Source organism: Python bivittatus, unplaced genomic scaffold (genome assembly GCF_059951505.1).
Source record: "Python bivittatus isolate LINGU-HERP-01145 unplaced genomic scaffold, Pbiv_v1 ctg000980_np1212, whole genome shotgun sequence".
Lineage (NCBI taxonomy): Eukaryota > Metazoa > Chordata > Lepidosauria > Squamata > Pythonidae > Python > Python bivittatus.
In genome coordinates, this window is record NW_028277125.1 from 64233034 (window position 1) to 64250714 (window position 17681).

Sequence of the window (17681 nt, forward strand, 5' to 3'; positions counted from 1 at the left end):
GATGTTGTGATCTGACACATGTGATAATGTAAGACACCTTTATAGTGGTCCAGTCAGATTCAAGAATGAGGACTCCATCCAATCAGAACTGATGTTATGTGAGCCATAGGTTTTTGGCCATATTTTAAGTAGTACCTAAAAGGGGTGCAGTATAGCAGACTTAGGGGCTTTTCCTTACCTTCATTGATTGGTAAAGTCTATCTGTTACTAAATTGTATGTTTGTGTATTCATATTCTACCAAGCCTTTTGGTTGTAATTTCTGTAGTTATTTAGATTAAAATGTATGAAAACTTATCTATACAGCTGAAACAACTTGAATAAAATAGCAATAGAGAATAGAATTCCCTCTTAATAGCAGACAGGTGCTGAGTGCCAGTAGTAACATTGGTATGATTTAGGGTAATACTAAATTCTAGATAAATTCTAGATTACTAAAATAAGATAAAAAGGTTAAAAACAAGCCCATGTGCTTCCAAAGGGATGTAAGCAATGATGGTAGTGCAGCAAGAAACCACAGTTTCTAGAGCAGAATATTTTGTCAGCATATTCCAGCTGCCTTCTGTGATCTTCAAGAGAATGGTCAAATATCCATTAAATTGCAGAAAAAGGCTAGAATTTAAGCCTGGGTGGGTGGGTGGGTAGGTAGGTAGGTGGAGGGAGGTTCTGATTGCTGTAAATCGTACTAGGCATATCTGCTGTTGTAATTGGCTTCCTTCTTGCCTGCAGTAAAATGTCTGCCCAAGCTAAGTTGTATATGAGAGCCTGCTGCCAAATAAGCTGTGGTGCTGGCCTGAAATGTAACACTGAAAGCTTGATGGGTACCTTTGAATATTGAATATCAGCTGCAAAAGAAAATGGGAAGCCAGAGGAGTACAGGAGTACTTCGGTTAGACTGCTACATTTTTGCACATTCTTCTGGTATTGGACATATTAAGGATTTGCAGAACACATAATGCCACTTATTTACTCTCCAGCACTTACATACTGTCTGCTTGCCACACTATAGGCATTGCACAGTCAATCGAAGAACTCTATTAAACTCCCCATATTAAAACATAACAAGCAGGAACAAGATCTGAAAAAATTAAAGTAGGAAGTTGAAACAATCCTGCATCCCCAGTGATCAGTCGGGTCTAAAGCTTGCTGGAAGAGCTGCATCTTTACTGCTTTCTTGGAAATAGGAAAAGGCATAGTAGTGAATCTGTCTTCAGTGTATTCCAGAAAGCTAAGCTGCCAGTAAGGAGGTCTGATTTGGGCCTTCCACCCCACATATCCTTTGGGTCAAGGGGATCCGTAGCAACATTTACCTGTGGCGTGGATAGGATAGGCAGACTGTACTTTTAGGAGATGGTCCCCAAAACACCCTAACCCCAAGCTCTAAGGTTTTATCTGCAGTACGTGTAGTCTATGTATTATATTGTTGAATTGACTCTTATCTCTGAACAGGTGGGAATCCACATTCTGTACCCACTGCAGTTTGAGTCAAGGACAGCCCTAGTGGAGTGCATTACAGTAATCCAATCCTGAAGTAATAGAGTTACCATCGTTAAGTCCTCCAAATGGAGCTGCAGCTGTTCATGGCTTGTGAATGTTAAATGCAATAGAATCTCAAGAACTTTAAAATTATAAATATCATTGTATTGAAACAATATAATAAGATTTCTAACAATATAATAAAAGGGAAAGAGAAAAGAAAAAGCATTTTGCTATGATTCAGTTTCAACTTGTTCCATCCCATCTAGTCCCTTACTGCCTCCAGGCATTTGGCAAGGATCTCTACTGCATCTCCTGCTTGGTTCTGTGGGGAGAAATACATCTGGATATCATCTATATATTGATGATAACTCACCCCAAGCCAACAGATGATCTCACCCAATACATTGGTTTCCTATAAATGTTAACATGGGGGAGAGAACTAGCCCTGAGGTATCCCATGTCAGAGTAGTCACAAGCTCAAATGCTCCTCTGCATCTCTTGACTGGAACTGACCACTCAGGAAAGAGTGGAACCATTGCAATAGAATTATCCCAATTCCCAATTGTTGTAGGCAATCCAGAAGGATATCAGAATAAATTGTATTAAATGCTACTGAGAGAGCTAATGAGGCCAAGAGACCTGTGCTCCCTCTACCCAGGTCCTAATTAAAGTTATCCACAAGAGCAATTAATATAGTTTCACTCCAAGGTCTTGGTCTAAAATCTGATTAATAAGAATCCAGGTGATCCACTTTATCCAGAATCCTTGGTAGCTGCAGTTCCATCACATTCTTTCAAATCTTTCTAAAAAAAAGTGGAAGATGTCTAATAATTTGGATTTTAAGATGGCATCTTCAGTCAGGTGCATATTACCTCCTTTAAGGCCGATGGTAATTTCTTCTTTAGGCATTAATGACCTCCTGAACCTAATCATCCCCTCATCTTTGGCTGCCCAAGAAGCCAAGGGAATCAAGGATCCAGCCTACAGGTGGATAACTCATAATGCAAAGAATCCATTCTACTTCTGAGTGTACAAGGTCAAAGAATCCCAGGTCATCTCACAAGTAATCCCAGTTCCCTTGTTTTGTCTAATCAGGGTAACTGGTATCTCCAAATATGACCTATTTTATCCACAAGATGTCTAGCAAATCAGTCACAGCAGACTAATAACAGCCATCCCCAATAATTTGCAGCTTAAGTAAAACAGCATTGCTGGATGATGTTCTGCCAATGCAATATGGGCAGAGAAATACTTTTTGCTGTGCTTATCATCAGAATGGTGGTCCAAACCTGAGCTCATAGGTGGGGCTGGCCGTATTGTTTGTCTTCTGCTACTGGTGCTTCAACCCTTTTTTTTCCTGCTCCTGGAGCTGCTTGGTAAACCTTAGTCGTCCAGGATCCGCTGTCATGATGAGGCTGCTTGAGGGCATTCCTTTTTAATGGTTTTTTTGCCTTCTTATTCCAGAAGTCAACAAGACTCATGGCACAGCTGCCAGCCATATCATTAGGAAAATCACCAAGTACCCCTCTCCTGGAAACAGCAGATCCATGAAGTGTCTGGGATGGACCATCTTATTCAACCCCCTAACCTTGTGACCTCAAGATAAATAGGCCAACATACACTAGATCTAATTATCATCTCAGAACAGTTGGAATGTGATCTGAACCTGGAGGACTTGTCATCATCTTTTGCCATGGTCAGATCATAGTTTTCATGCATACCATGAATTCCTAGGCTATCTCTGACCCGCCTCCCAGGATATGGACATCAAAGTCTCCTAAGATAACAATAAGGAAGAATCCAGATACTAACACCATGATGGTAACTAGGATCTCAGAAAAAGATGCTGTTTAGCAGTTCGTGGCAATACACCAGCAGAATTCCTAGTTTGTCCCTACAGCAGAAGCTCAGATAAAGACACTTGCATTTAGCCACCTGGGGAGCAGGATCCCTGATCATGTCTACATCTTACATAGGTTTATTGCCATTTCCTTTGCTCAATTGCTCTAACTAACTTTATTTTTTGGTTGGACTTAGGATAAAATCTTGTAACATATCTAATCTTCCTGGTCCTTAAGTGCATTGAAATAACTTTTTGTTGTTAAAATGCCAACTAAGATTCTTATAAATTTGAGTGAATTTAACTAAATTTGCAGTTTGGACAAAAGCATTTGTCAACAAGTTTTCTCTGCCTTTTGAATAAGGAACTAGCAATTCATTTTCATATTTTAGGCTAGAATACTCATTAGCTTCAGGCAAATTGGACGTCTACCCTTCTATATTCTCCCAGCATATATGGAATTCCTTTGTTTTGATTTATTTCTCTCTCCATTATCCAATTTTCAAAAGTATTGTTTTGGTTGCTGTGTTCCATGCACTATATCTTCTCTCTGCAAGAAAAATACCATATTAAAAGGAAGCAAATATTAACCCATTCCCCCTACCCCTGCCAAAGGTAACAATAGTACCTCTCTGACCATTTGAAATTCTCTTTAGGAGCTCATGACATGCATTCCTTGTCCTGGGTTTTTTAACTTTGACCTTTGTCGCAGAGGTCTTTAGCCTTAGGAAATGTGGCTTATTTTAAAAACAGAGCTAATGTTTCATTCTCCTTTGTTCTATCAAGTCAGACCTTTGATCTTAAGCTCCAATTTAATAATGATTATATTGTGATAAGTCCACCTGAATTTTTGAAGTATTTGGATTTATTTTTAATATTGGGCTTCCCAATCAGAAAAATTTGATATGCTTTACATATTTTACCCATTCCAGTATAGTTTGATGTTTGGAACATTCTGGGCCTGCTTGTTTCTGTTCTAACATTTTTTAAATCCCTTTTTTGCTTAGTCTCCTTGTCTAATTGAACAGCTAACTTGGCTGTTTCCTTAAAAAGTAGAGTCACCAGTGCCTTGTTAACAATATGTTTGTTATATCATTGCATCTAACTTAATTTTACTTAGACTGGAAAATAGCCAAGTTGACTTTAGCTACAATGGAATATGTTGTATCAGGAGATTCTGAAAGAACATTTTTTAAAACCGGCTAGAAAATAGGGCGGAACTGAATTTAGATTAGAATGGCAAGGAAACCCCAGCTCTGCAAATTAAAGCAGCTGCCTTGATATTTACTTGGTTACTTTGAACTCCTCTGAACTTTAATTACAATTTAATATGTGGAAAAATATTAATTTAATGGAATCCTCTGAGTTCTGTAATGAAATTATTTACCTAATCAGTACATAAATGCAAAACTCCTGAATAAATATGAACAGTCTCGCCCATTTTGCATTCATCAGCTCATCTACCACAGCTCTAGGCTTCCTCCAAAATATAAAGTGTTACTCCCAATATCAAAAGGTTTGTCCCTTGCATTGCTAAAGAATTATGAAGTAGTGGAAGATGGATTCTTTTGACCATAAATGAAGGAACATGTCTTAGCTTGAATATTCAGATACCACAGCTAACATCTCTCTTCCATGGCAATTTTTGGGAATCCATATTGGCAGTGTTGTTCCACAAAACTTGTATTTTTTGCTTCAAGCAGAGATCTCCTTTATTGCTCTTTAGCCCATGTTAACAGTTAAGCTATTGGACTAAAATTAGGAAGACCCAGGTCCAAGTCTACCTCCAGACATGAAAATTCTGTCATACACTCTCAGCTCAACCTACTTCAACCTTGTAGTTCTGTGGAACATTGGAAAATGGAGTTGTACAAAGGCCATCTTGATATCTTAGAAGAAAAGTGGGATGTCAATCCCCCCCCCAATTTTGTATTTATCTTATAATGTATTTGTTAAAAGGTTTAACGGAACAGAATGAATAACTACATTAAAAAAAGAAGATAGAAACATAGTAGATAAGAATAAGACATCAGTAAATATGGTGGGGAGCTTTTACAATGGCTTTGTTGAGCTTCATGCAAGGATGGACTTTGGCCGCTGACTATGATTATTTTAGTTTTAGAATAGTTATTGATGGTTTTATATGTTTTATATTGGTTTTAAACTTGTTTTTTTATTGTATTGCTGTTTTTAACTGTTGTGAGCCACCCAGAGTCACTTAGCTGAGATTGGCAGCCATACAAATTGAATTAATAATAATAATAATAATAATAATAATAATAATAATAGTTTACAATGATCTTAAAATGTAAACTTTATTATTTCATTCATTAATTAAATGTCTAGAACTAAGGTCATTATGTCATCTTAAAAAATAACTAGAAATCTCTATAAAACTGTAAGCATATTAATATTAATATCACCACTATTTGTCATTATTCCAAAGATAGATGCACATAACCATTTAAAAGGAACAAGGAAATAAAAATTGAAAAAAAAAATCAGCAAACACAATATTGGGAAACTACATAGTTTTAAATTCCCTCCCATTGTACCCAACTGATCACAATATTTTTAAACAAGTGGGACAAAAATCTAACATACAAACAAATAAAAATACTAAGCAACGTGGAGCCTGCCTTTCTTAGTTGGAAGATAATTAAGTTAAGGTTTTATCCTTATGTCTTAATGGAGCTAGTATTACTTCTAGATGTTTAATTCCTTTAATTCTGTATGTGGCCTGCATTTTTTGGGTGCAAATTAGTAACTTTTATTTGTAGCTATTTACAACAGAGAAGGGAAACTGGTGTCCCTGAAGAACTGCAGAACTACAGATCCCAACTTCCTTTGACAGCATGGCAAAAAATGAAGAATGCTAGGAGTTTAGTTCCAGGAACATCTGGCAGCCCATCTCTGAGTGGCAACTATTTTTAATTTTTAAGTATTGCTTAGCCAGTATGAAGTTATGCTTTTTTTCCACAAGAGGGAGCAGCCTACCGTCTTTCCAAAAGTACCATGAAAATAACTACGTGGCTGCCTCAATAATTTTCACCACAGGATGTCATCCTAGGACAATTCATGCATTAAGCACACTTTGTGTGCTAAGACGGTATTTTTGCTTGAAGGCTTGAGATCTTCACTTTGACACTTCATGGCTCATCGCTAAGAAAAAGCTAATGCAAAGGTGATGCTTACCGAAATTGACTGCACATTAGTTGTTTCCTCCAGGACAGATACATTTCTTGATCCAGGTTTTCCAATTGCATTGCAGCATTTCTCACCCTCCCCACCCTTCTTTTTGTAAAGATCTAATTTGCACTGTTTTTTCCTATTTTTCTTCGGTGGACTGCATTGTTACATTTAATACTGAAGCTGAACAATTATAAAATGATTGTCAATGGTTATCTTAACAAACTTTAAAGGTTTGTTATTGAATCACCAACATTAATAAGTGGTCTGTGAAGCAGTTGGCATCTCTGCCATTTTTGCTGGAATGCTTTCTCCTCCAACCTTTCCAAAAAACAGCATAAATTCTGGTACAAAATGTGGAGTCACAAGTATATGTTGGGTGGCCGTAGAATGAATGAATGAATGAATGAATGAATGAATGAATGAATGAATGAATGAATGAATGAAACTGATCTATCTCAGATGACAAGATTTTAAGTTACATTGGTTCTTTGTACCTTTGCTATTATATAACTTTGTTCATTCTCCATGATTGTTCTTAGCCTGGGCACTTGCCTTTCCTTAATGGGTTTCAAGTTTTCAAAAGGGCAACTGTGCTAATACGTTTTAAGAAACAAAGCATTCCAACTTCTTTTGCTCTGATGGTTGCGCTTGGGGAAGTAGTACAGCACAGTTGCTGGCTATTTACTTCTGCTTTTGCCATGTGGGATTGCAGTGAAGATTAAATAGTGCTGCGTAAGTATTTTGTGGAAGCACACTGAAAAATATGCTTCTGGGTAAGGAGCTGCAAAACATCTCAGCCACACTAAAGGACATTATAGCAAAAGGCCATTGATCTTCAGTTGATCACACACACACACTTATGAAAAATGTGTGCAGCCAATGAAACTGCCTTTTGTCCCCCCCAAGGATGATATAAGTTAAAGCTCCATAGCAAAGGTCCAGGGTCCTTCTCATCAGAATGAGCTGAAAAGCCACCCAAAAGAGTAAACCCAGTTAACACTTTTGAAGTCATTATGTAAGGCACATGACTCTCTAAGGAGCTCTCAACAATTAAAACCAGAGTCTAAAATTAACTAATTCCACCACTGGTCTTCCATATAATCACTACTTCACTGAGGACAGGAACAGAATTCTTGCAATTCAAGATGGAGCTCTTTCATTCTGATCATATGTAGTTTGTGCGGTGAAAGAAGTAGCCTTAAAGCTTGGGCATAAGAAGTTCTAACAGGCAGCTTCATATCTTTTGTTGTAGCAAAGACATTTAATAGTCCTGTACAGCATGGGATTTATCACAGAGCTTCAAGTCACAGGTCAGAGAACTGAGGTGGATGGAACAGTCTACCAGATACTGTCTGCAGCATGCTTCAAGGAATTCATAAGGCTTTGAGTAACCTTAATGCTGTTTAAACAGGAATGATGCTTACATTATCTATCATTTGTAAAACAGAAATATCAATAATAATGAGCCTGACATGAGAACTGTTTATGGATGTTCTCTTCTTCCTTGTTCATAGTGTTGATTTTAGAGAACTGAAGTGTTCACCATGAGTAGAAAAACCTAGTTTGCATGGCCATGCAAACAGCCTGGTGAAATTATAGAAGTGCAAATAAAATATTAGAAAGCCAGTTTGGTGTAGTGGTTAAGGCATCAGGCTAGAAAATGGGAGACCGTGAGTTCTAGTTTTGCCTTAGGCACAAAGCCAGCTGGGTAACTTTGGGCCAGTCACTCTCTCTCTCTGCCCTGGGAAGCAAGCAATGGCAAACCACTTCCAAAACACCTTGCCAAGAAAACTGCAGGAACTTGTCCAGGCAGTCACCAGAAGTCAAAAACTGATTCGAAGGTACAAAATAAATAAAATAGAAATGAAATATTATATCAGATACTCTTTCTTCATGAAAAGACATATCACACTACCAAACACTAGAAATCTCTTGTAATTTAGTTTCACAAGAGTTAGCTGTACTTCTTTGGAACAACATAAAATTGCTCTAGCACTATAGTGTGGGCTTAAGTTCTAGTTCCCAGAACAGGTCTTCTAAGAAATGGCTAGCTATAAACATTTTGAAAATTAATCCTTTCTTATTCATTATTAAAAGCTAACTGTTCAGTACTAAGTAATAATTGTATAAGCAGCTCCCAGAGTTCATAATATGCTAAAGAAAGAGAGGTAAGTGCCACTGAAAAGGTGTGATCTTGGTAACATCTGCTTTCATGATTTATCCATTTATTTATTGGGTTTGTCAACTCAACAGTAATCTTTCACATGTGGTTTCTCTTTAAAAAATATATCAACAATTCAGGACTTTGAGCAAACTTCTATCTCTACTGAGGGGATCCATTGCTCTCTGATTGATTGCAGTCTGTGGTTTGGTACCTATTTATAGATTTTAATAGAAGCACTCTCTTCATCTTTTAGCAGAATAATTCAATCTGTTAGACATGCAAGTAACAAAATGCTATAAGGAAAGGGGAAAGTAGGCAGAATTTGGAGTGCAATGGAACAGTAATTGGCATTAAGTGGAAAGGACCACCACTTAATAGTTAAGCACACACTTATGGAAGATAGATAAAAGAGGTTTCAGAGTCAGTTCCTGAGCTCTCTAATTAGTATTATTTCCTGGAGCACCTGGCGGATCCTACCATTGATCCGTGGGGCTGACTTCCTCGTGTTAACCTTGGTGGTGGAACCATAAGGTTACTTTGTAAATCAGCATGACTATTAATGAGAGAAGCTTGGAGGTGGCCTCCTGCAAGACCTGGAGAGCCACAACTTCTCCTTTCATGTTGCAAATTATTAACATTAATACGATGCAAAGGGTATTCACTACACAGCATTGTTTAAAACAGATCATTGCCAATTTTAATAATGTATCCCAATGCTTGCTAAATCATAATTTGGTGGGGAACATTGAGAACCGACTGCACAAACAGAAAGCTCCTTTTGTACTTAAAACTTTCTTTCCTTGAAATGGATATTTTTAGCTTGAAGAACATGATGAATGCTTCCCTTTTTAGAAGTTACTGTGAGGCTGCAGTGAGGTGGCCAGCTATTGTTTCTTAATTTTTCAAGTTTTGAAGTCCTCTCAAGTAATTCCTGCAAGGAGGCATAGGCTGTGTGGTTGGTAATGAGCCATTTACAAACTATCATCCTGGTAGATAAAAGGCAAATGGGAGCTGCAACAAAACACTGGAGTAGGAGATGCTGCTAGGCGGGATTTCAATAATTCCATTCCATTCCACTGCATTTTCTTTTTCCATTTATTTTCCAATCCCATAATCATAAATCTTTGGCCACTTTGCACACAGAGTTAGTCTTGATTCTACCCTACAACTTAGGGTATGCTTTCCTTTATATGTATATATTTTTCTTTTATGAGTCAGGGTTTGCTGACTCTTCTCTTTTGTGAATGCTGATGTGCTGTTTGCCTACATATGCATCAGCACTCACATTTAATAATCAGTATTAGTGGGAATGATTTGTGCACCATTCAGCATTAGTGGTTTGGTTATAACCAGCATATTATAATGTTCTAGTTCTTATTCTTTTATATTAAATGGGGGAAAAAAACCCAACAACAAAAAACTAACTCATTTACCTAAAGGGATAGATTAGATTGTCAACTTCACTGACATTGTGCCAAGTGTTCTGTTGGTTCTAATTTAAGACTAACTGGTAGTAATAAACTGTGATAATGGGGTGGGCATAGTTATTTGTCCCTAATATATTATCACCATTTAATTGCTTTTGATACAAGCATTACTATGCACAAGGGGGTATTGCCTCTCAGCTGTCATATGGCACTGGGTGGCAAAAAAACCCAGTTGCTTTGCCTGACATTAAAAATGGATGACGTTTATAGCAAGTATTCTAAAGTTGCTCACTCAGCTTACACTGAGTTCAGAATAAATATGAGCAAGTTTGGATGGAGTTTTCTATCCTTTAGTCTCAGCTGTACACACACACACAGAGACACAGAGAGAGAGAGAGAGAGAGAGATTTAGGAAAGGAATATGGTTTCCCCCAGTGCCTTGTGATAGTTGGTATTAGGAGTTACTCTTGTAGATGGATAATGCCACAGTCATACTCTGCCCCCCAAAAATACGTAGCATAAAATGTATACCATCAAGAGCCAGTGGATAGACAGGGTATGGTCAGAAAAGTTAAGATATTGGTTTTGGTGCACATAAAAATCAGGGGGAGCTTTGATCACGCTACATTTGGCCACCATCTTAACTTTTTTTACTATACCCAGTGGAGAGACCTGAGTAAGAGCTATCTATGATACTTACAGAGTATCCAAATATGTATTAATAGTGATAATTTCTGCAGCACAAATCCCTTTACTGTGCTCTTCATAAAACAAACTTGATGGGATAGGATGTTACAATTCGTATTTATGCAGGAGGAGTTCTGGGAGCTGGTAGGAGAATCTGTCAGTTTCAGTTTCTCACACATTCTCACTTTTCCATTAATAAATTCAGTTGTTTCAATTGTTGTACTAGTTTGAGACATGCTTTTAAGAACTTGCAGTCCATTTTGAGTATCTTTCTGTGTGCATATGTATTTTTGTTAGTACATTTTTGTAATAATCTGTTTCTATTTCCTCCACCTTTATCTGTTTGTTTTTAAAATTTAAGCCGATGATTTTTAAAGAATTTGAACTGGATTGGAAACTTCAGTGTAAATATCAAAGAAATTTCATAGAATGATGTTTGGTTTGTTCATGGATTCGATTCATAAATCCAAAATTAGAGAAGGGTACATTCAGATGTGAAGTAAATGAATTTGTCTTCTATCTTTATCTTGAAGTTGTAGTTCCAGCATTTCTTAAGGAGATCAGGATGGAAAGATTGTCCTGAATAATTAGCACTGTCTAATTTTAAGCTGCCAACATTGGTATTCAAGGAATTCTTTCCATGACCATCAGCCTTCTAGAGCAGTGTGTCTCAACCTTGGCAACTTTAAGATGTGTGGACTTCAATTCCCAGAATTCTGGGAGCTGGTCCACACATCTTAAAGTTGCCAAGGTTGAGACACGCTGCTCTAGACCTTTGTAGCAAATTAAAGAAATATAATGTTTTTCTTTAAAAGACAGAGATGGGAGTGGGCAGGGAACCCACTGACATCATCCTAAACTGCCTTGCCATAAGTAGTTGCAGTGGAGAAGAGTTGCTACTCTACAATGCATCTAGCTAAAATAAATGGTATGTGGGCAGAAATAGCTCACCATGAAAGATTAAGATTTTAAGAGTTAAGTTAGGCTCCTGTTGACTATGCACATTTGTCATTGCCTTCTTTCAGGGTGTTTTTCAACTTCTGAATCTAGCCTACCACCTTGGCATTCTGTGTTTGCTTTCCCATCCATGACTAATGAGGCCTACATTTGCTCGACTTCCAAGGCCAGAAGCTGTTGAACTGCCTGCCAATTTGGAAGGACTTTGGGTAGTGAGCCTCTGTTTTCTTTCTTTCTTTCTTTCTTTCTTTCTTTCTTTCTTTCTTTCTTTCTTTCTTTCTTTCTTTCTTTCTTTCTTTCTTTTTCTTTTTCTACAAGTTCACCAGTGGAATGGTGAAGGGGAGCGCTACTTTTTCCTCCACCTCCCCCGCACAATCCAGACAGAACACCTGAGAAGCCGAAGCTCAAGAATGGATTGAAATCTAGATAGCAAGTTTGTACATTCATTCATTCATCATATTTATATACAGTAGTTCTTAAGTTGGCTTCATTTCTATCCAGTTTATGCACAGGAGTCAAGCAGCTGGAAGTTATAGTGTGAAAAAGCCCTGTGACTAAGGGAGCATCTTAAAATGTCCCAGTGAAAATGACTTCTTTACAGAGACTCATACCTGTGTCTCTTCAGTAGTTTCATGTACTTATAGACACTCAGATTTTTTTCTAGAGAGAAAAGAAACTTAAAAAGCAGAAGTGGTGGGGAAAGAGTGACAGCTATGTTCAAATGGCTGAAAAGACTTTAACAAACGGCCATTGCATGGCAGATTGAGCCATCCTGAACTCTGGGCCATTGGCACACAGAGTTAAATATATTGATGGATTGAGAGTAACGCTGGCTTATATGTATCCTGAGAACACCTCACAATTGTCCTTTGGCCACCTGTTCTTCAGAGTCTCACCTTAAAGAAAGACTCCTCTGAGCAAAGTAGCCCTAAAACAACAAATAGCAATTGTCTCTGTATTGAGTTACCATTATTCCTGTGTGAGTACTAACATCTCTTTCCCCTTTTGGAAAGTTAAAATGTCCTTGCGTTTAAGAGAACCCTTTGTATTTTTTTTTAATGTCTTTTATATAGAATATAGAAAAATGAAAGATAGTAAGATTTCCTAAATAGATTTCTACCTTGCCTGCTTTACTAGGTTTTCCTAATACAGTATTTTGAGGCATAGGGGAAATACTTCAGCGAGTGTTTAAGTTGACATTGCCTCAATATGCTGATCAGAACCTGTCAAAAACTGTAATAATATTCTAACCAGCTGATGCAGCAATCAGTCAAGGATTGTTAACAAGGCCAATGGGCTAATCTCTTGGGCTGTTTAAGCATTCAGAAAACTGACTGGTATAAGTGCTGAAGTAATGAATCCCTTTTAGGCTTACATTTTAGTTTTTGTGGGAGGTAGGGAGGACCATCAGACCATTTACCATTCCAAAATGAGCCTTTAGAAAAAATTATTTCTAAGCTGGAGAGAATTCTAAGGGCTGATGTTTTATCTTTCTATATATATAGAAAGCAATATTGTTATTGTTATTGTTATTTTCAATAGGCTGATAAAAGAGTCCCCCATTGCAGGGAGATGGGCGGGGATAAGTCTATGTATAGATAAAAAATAAATAAATAAAAAAGGATATAATATCTAATACAGAACCAGCTTTGTGAATATATGTTATGGACATGAATATTTCAAACCATCTACTTACATTTTCCCAAATTAAGAAATTAAGATAAGTATATTTCCAGATATTGTCCTGACTATTCATTTAGATTTTCACTGGATATTCTATTTTCTGCCTTCAGAAATGACAGAGTAGTATTGCCCAAAGTAGGAATACAAAGCTTGCTGCAATCTCTTTTTAAATCCTCATCTCCATCCACCTACTCAGGTACAGCAATAAGGTTTCCATGATGTCAGTGGAAGATTTTCAAATTGGTTGATTGGAGAGAAAGGAGGTCTTAGATGATGAGGAAAGGATTGAGCCTTCCTCATATTTATTAATTTGTTGGAGTTATATCCCACATTTTCTCCAGGACAAAAGTTGCACAAGGCAACACACATAGTGCTCTATTCTACAATTTTTCCCCACATGTAGAGAGGAAAGAAGATGACCTTGACAGAAATATGCAAGAACCTAAGGAAAGGGGGCTAAAATATTTCTAAGCCCTCTTTGGTTCTCACATATTTCCATCAAGGTCATCTTCCTTCCTCTCTATACCACAACACCTAACCTGGAAAGTAGGTTGGGCTAAGAAACAGTGATGGCTTCAAAGAATTTCCATTACTATTGGTGTACTTGGACCAGGATCTGTTTGGTTCTAATCCACCATCTTAACTATGTTGGATGCCCAAATCACTCCCTACAACTGGGCTTCACAAATGGTTCACTTGGCATCACCGGGCATTTCATAAAATCTTAATGGGAGGGGAAAACAAAAAGGAGAGACAGGGAAAGAAAAAAGTGAGTAAGGAAGACAAGAATGAAGGAATTGGAGGGTTATGAATGAGTGTCTAAGTAAAAGAAAGTCAGTCAGCGAGGTGACTAGCCACATCTGCTAAAGGATATAGAAAGCTGTTTCACCCTTATTTGACTGGAAAGATTTCTACAGGGTTTCAAGCAGGAGTTTCTCCAGTCCTACCTAAGAAAGTCAGGAACTGAACCTGAAACATTTAGTATGCAAAGCCAGTGTTCTCCTACTGAATGTATAGCCCCACTCAGGGATGAGATGTAGACCCTGGAAAGTTTCCTGTGAGACAAATGAAGCTTGTGAGTTTGGGCAAGGAATATTCTTCACCACAGGGGTGCACTGACTGGTATAATTTCTCCAGAATTTTAGGCTTCTGAGGACTTAACAATGTCAGAGATTAACTTGAGATGTTTTGATTTCTCTTTATCTCTAGCTTCCCCAATAATGTCTTATTAAAAACAGATACGACCGCTACTACTAATAATTTTATATGTACAGAATGTGCTTTTTCACCGATTAACAGTCCTTTCCCAACAAATGGCTAAAGAAGGCACTGCATTCTATATAATGGTATCTTATCTCAGGACCACCCTTTCCCACCAAAACTTCTATTGGGCATTTTTGCTTTCCCAGGTGCCTGATGAAGTTTTTATTTTCCTGGGGTTTCATTATTGCTGTTGTGTGATGTTGCTTTGGCTGTTGGTACAGGTTGGTGTTTTTTGGGTTTTTTTACTAGTTCTGGGCAAAGGATTTATATATATATATATATATATATATATATATATATATATATCCTTTATATATATCGTCTACCAATTCTCATTCATATTTATGAAAAAAAAATGCTTTCAAAGGAAAAAAATAATTAAAAAACCATTTTTATTCCTGGGTTATGAGGTGGCCAAGGGGACTGTGTGTTTTCATTTGTAAAGATCTCTCTTACCTCTGGGTATGCCTCATGGATGGCTGGGGAATTCTGGGGAATGAAGTCCACTCATTTTAAAGTTGCTAAAGTTGAGAAACACTGATCTAGATTGTTGCCACCACAGTTATTGCCTTCAACTTGAATGCAGTGCCACCGCCTTTTTCTCCCCCTCACCAGGGACCTTTGTTATATGACAAAGGCCATAAGGACATTGACTTCCCCTTTCCTTTATTTAGAAGACACAAGGATATCTTAAGCCCTGTACAGTAACTGGTAGTCAGTCTTCAGAAGCCTTATCCATATACTGGCACCAAAAATGTCTGCTTAAAATAGTATTTAGATTATTAGGAACACATACCAGCAAAGAAAAGTATGGTTAGGTGTCAGGCTTAGAGAAAAAAGATTAAGATACAAGGGTAAACTAAAGAACAATGGGTTGGCCAATCCAAAATAAGACTGAGCCTTGGAGAAAATAGCTTTGTAAGGAATTCAGCACATCAGAAATAAAATATCTAATGATTCTCTTTTGATTGCTTATTGCCTCTAGAAGTCTGCATGCATTGGATTTTGAATCCTGGAAGATTACATTCTGCATCCCGGAGTGGCCCTGAAGTCTTTCTTTGACTAACAGTCAGCTCTGCTACTGAGAAGGTAAAAAGAACAAAATGCATCCAGCAAACTTTCCTCTTTCTGTTTAACCTTGGGGAAAGACCTTCATCTTAGTAGAGGCAGAGAAAACCAGGTCCCAGGCCAACTCGGAGTATGCTGCTGATCCAATGGGATGCATACACAAATAGAGGTACCAATTGCAATTGTTATCTCTCGAATGGGCTACAGCCTCACTGGCTTTTCACATTTCAATCAAATCCTAAGGAAAAATCATGACTGGATTCCTTCCTTTGGACGTTTTCAGCAGTGGCTCTACTGTCAGTATAAGGGGAAAGTTTTGGCGATATTGGGAAAGCCTGTCCATCCAAATTCTCTGCATAAAAATCAGATTGATAATTTCAAGAGGCCAGTTGTGCTCAGCTTTATTTTTTATTGCTGTGCTTTTTTTTAGCTTTATTTATTTAAGAATTTAGGAAAAAAACAATAGCAAAAAGCAATATAACAATTATGTAAGATATATTTATAAGGTTTTATACAGCATAGTTGTATCGCTGTGTTAGTGATTTACTAATTTTCATTGCCTTGGGCGTAGTTGTAGAAAGTGAGTTATAAAAAGTATATGTTTAAAATATCAAGTAGCTTATTGTAATAAATTAGTTATTTATACATGGCACCACAGAAGATAGTGCTAGGGAGTGCTTTTGTTTTTAACTTTTTGTTTAGTGGATAGAGCCAGATTACTGTTAACTTCATAGGAAAAACAAGAGATCCTTTCCTGAATCATATCCTATCTTTCATCCTATGACTTTCCTTGAACTTCCTTCCACTCTGCAGAAGCTTTATGGCTTTATTTTGTTGTAGTGATACAGCTTAATGGAGATGAGTGCTACAAAACTATATCTGAATTCTGCTAGAGTGAATTACCTAGACAAGAGAGGAATGCCCCAGACAAAAACTGTCTGAATATCTAGTGTGAACTTGAAACCTTTGGCATAAGAGAGATTTCAACTTAGCAAATGAGGTCTCCTTCTCAAAGCCTCTGGTGACAACTCCTTTTTCTACACTTTTGCAAAAAGGCTACTTCTGCCATGTCTAGGTTAAGCTAAAATGACTAATATCTAAGAGGTATCCTTGAAAATGATGATGCAAAGCTAAATCTTGCCCACAATATATTTTCAAAGGTTTTCAGATGAAGGGAATGAGTACAATGACTAAGGGGATTTCTGCAAGCTTTCAGCCAGCATCCCAAAATTCAGAATCCAGGAATCGTTCTCTCTATTTTATAATGTAGCTTGTGTCCCTTTTCAGGAAAGCCTAAGACCTTAAACTGGAGATCTGGGGATCTGTTTCATCCTCCATTCCTGAAATTATGAATAAAGAAGTATATTGATTCAGTTTAACAATCAGCTAGGTATCAACACAGGAATTAAGAAAGATAACCCTATGCCAAAACTCTATTCTTTCTCCCAAGGTCTAGATATGTCAATGGAAGTCTATATTCCTTGGGCTCACTTTTAACAGAAAAGCTGTTAGATAAACCATAGACTTGTGGAAATGTCAAAACATTATAAACTTTGTCTCAAAGGGACAAATGACAGCATTTCAACAGCGAATCTTGGGAAATTGCTATTTAGACTCCTACCAACAGCTGGCAGAAGATGGGCACCATACCTTTTTAGGGTCTCTGCAGTTCTAAGTCAATTGCTGGGCCAGACTGAAGATGCCACTATGCATAAAACCTTCCATAATAGATGTGAATCTAATCAAGTAGAGCAATTGTTTGTAATTTCAGTCAATAAGAATTATGACACAGGATGTCTGTGGCAAATTGTAGCAATTTTCTGTTTCAGTTGTTCATCATGAGAATAATTCAGCTCTTATATAGCCACCAGGTGTAACAGCAAGTCAGCTCTTTAAACTTGGCAAACAGCAGTTTGCCCATTG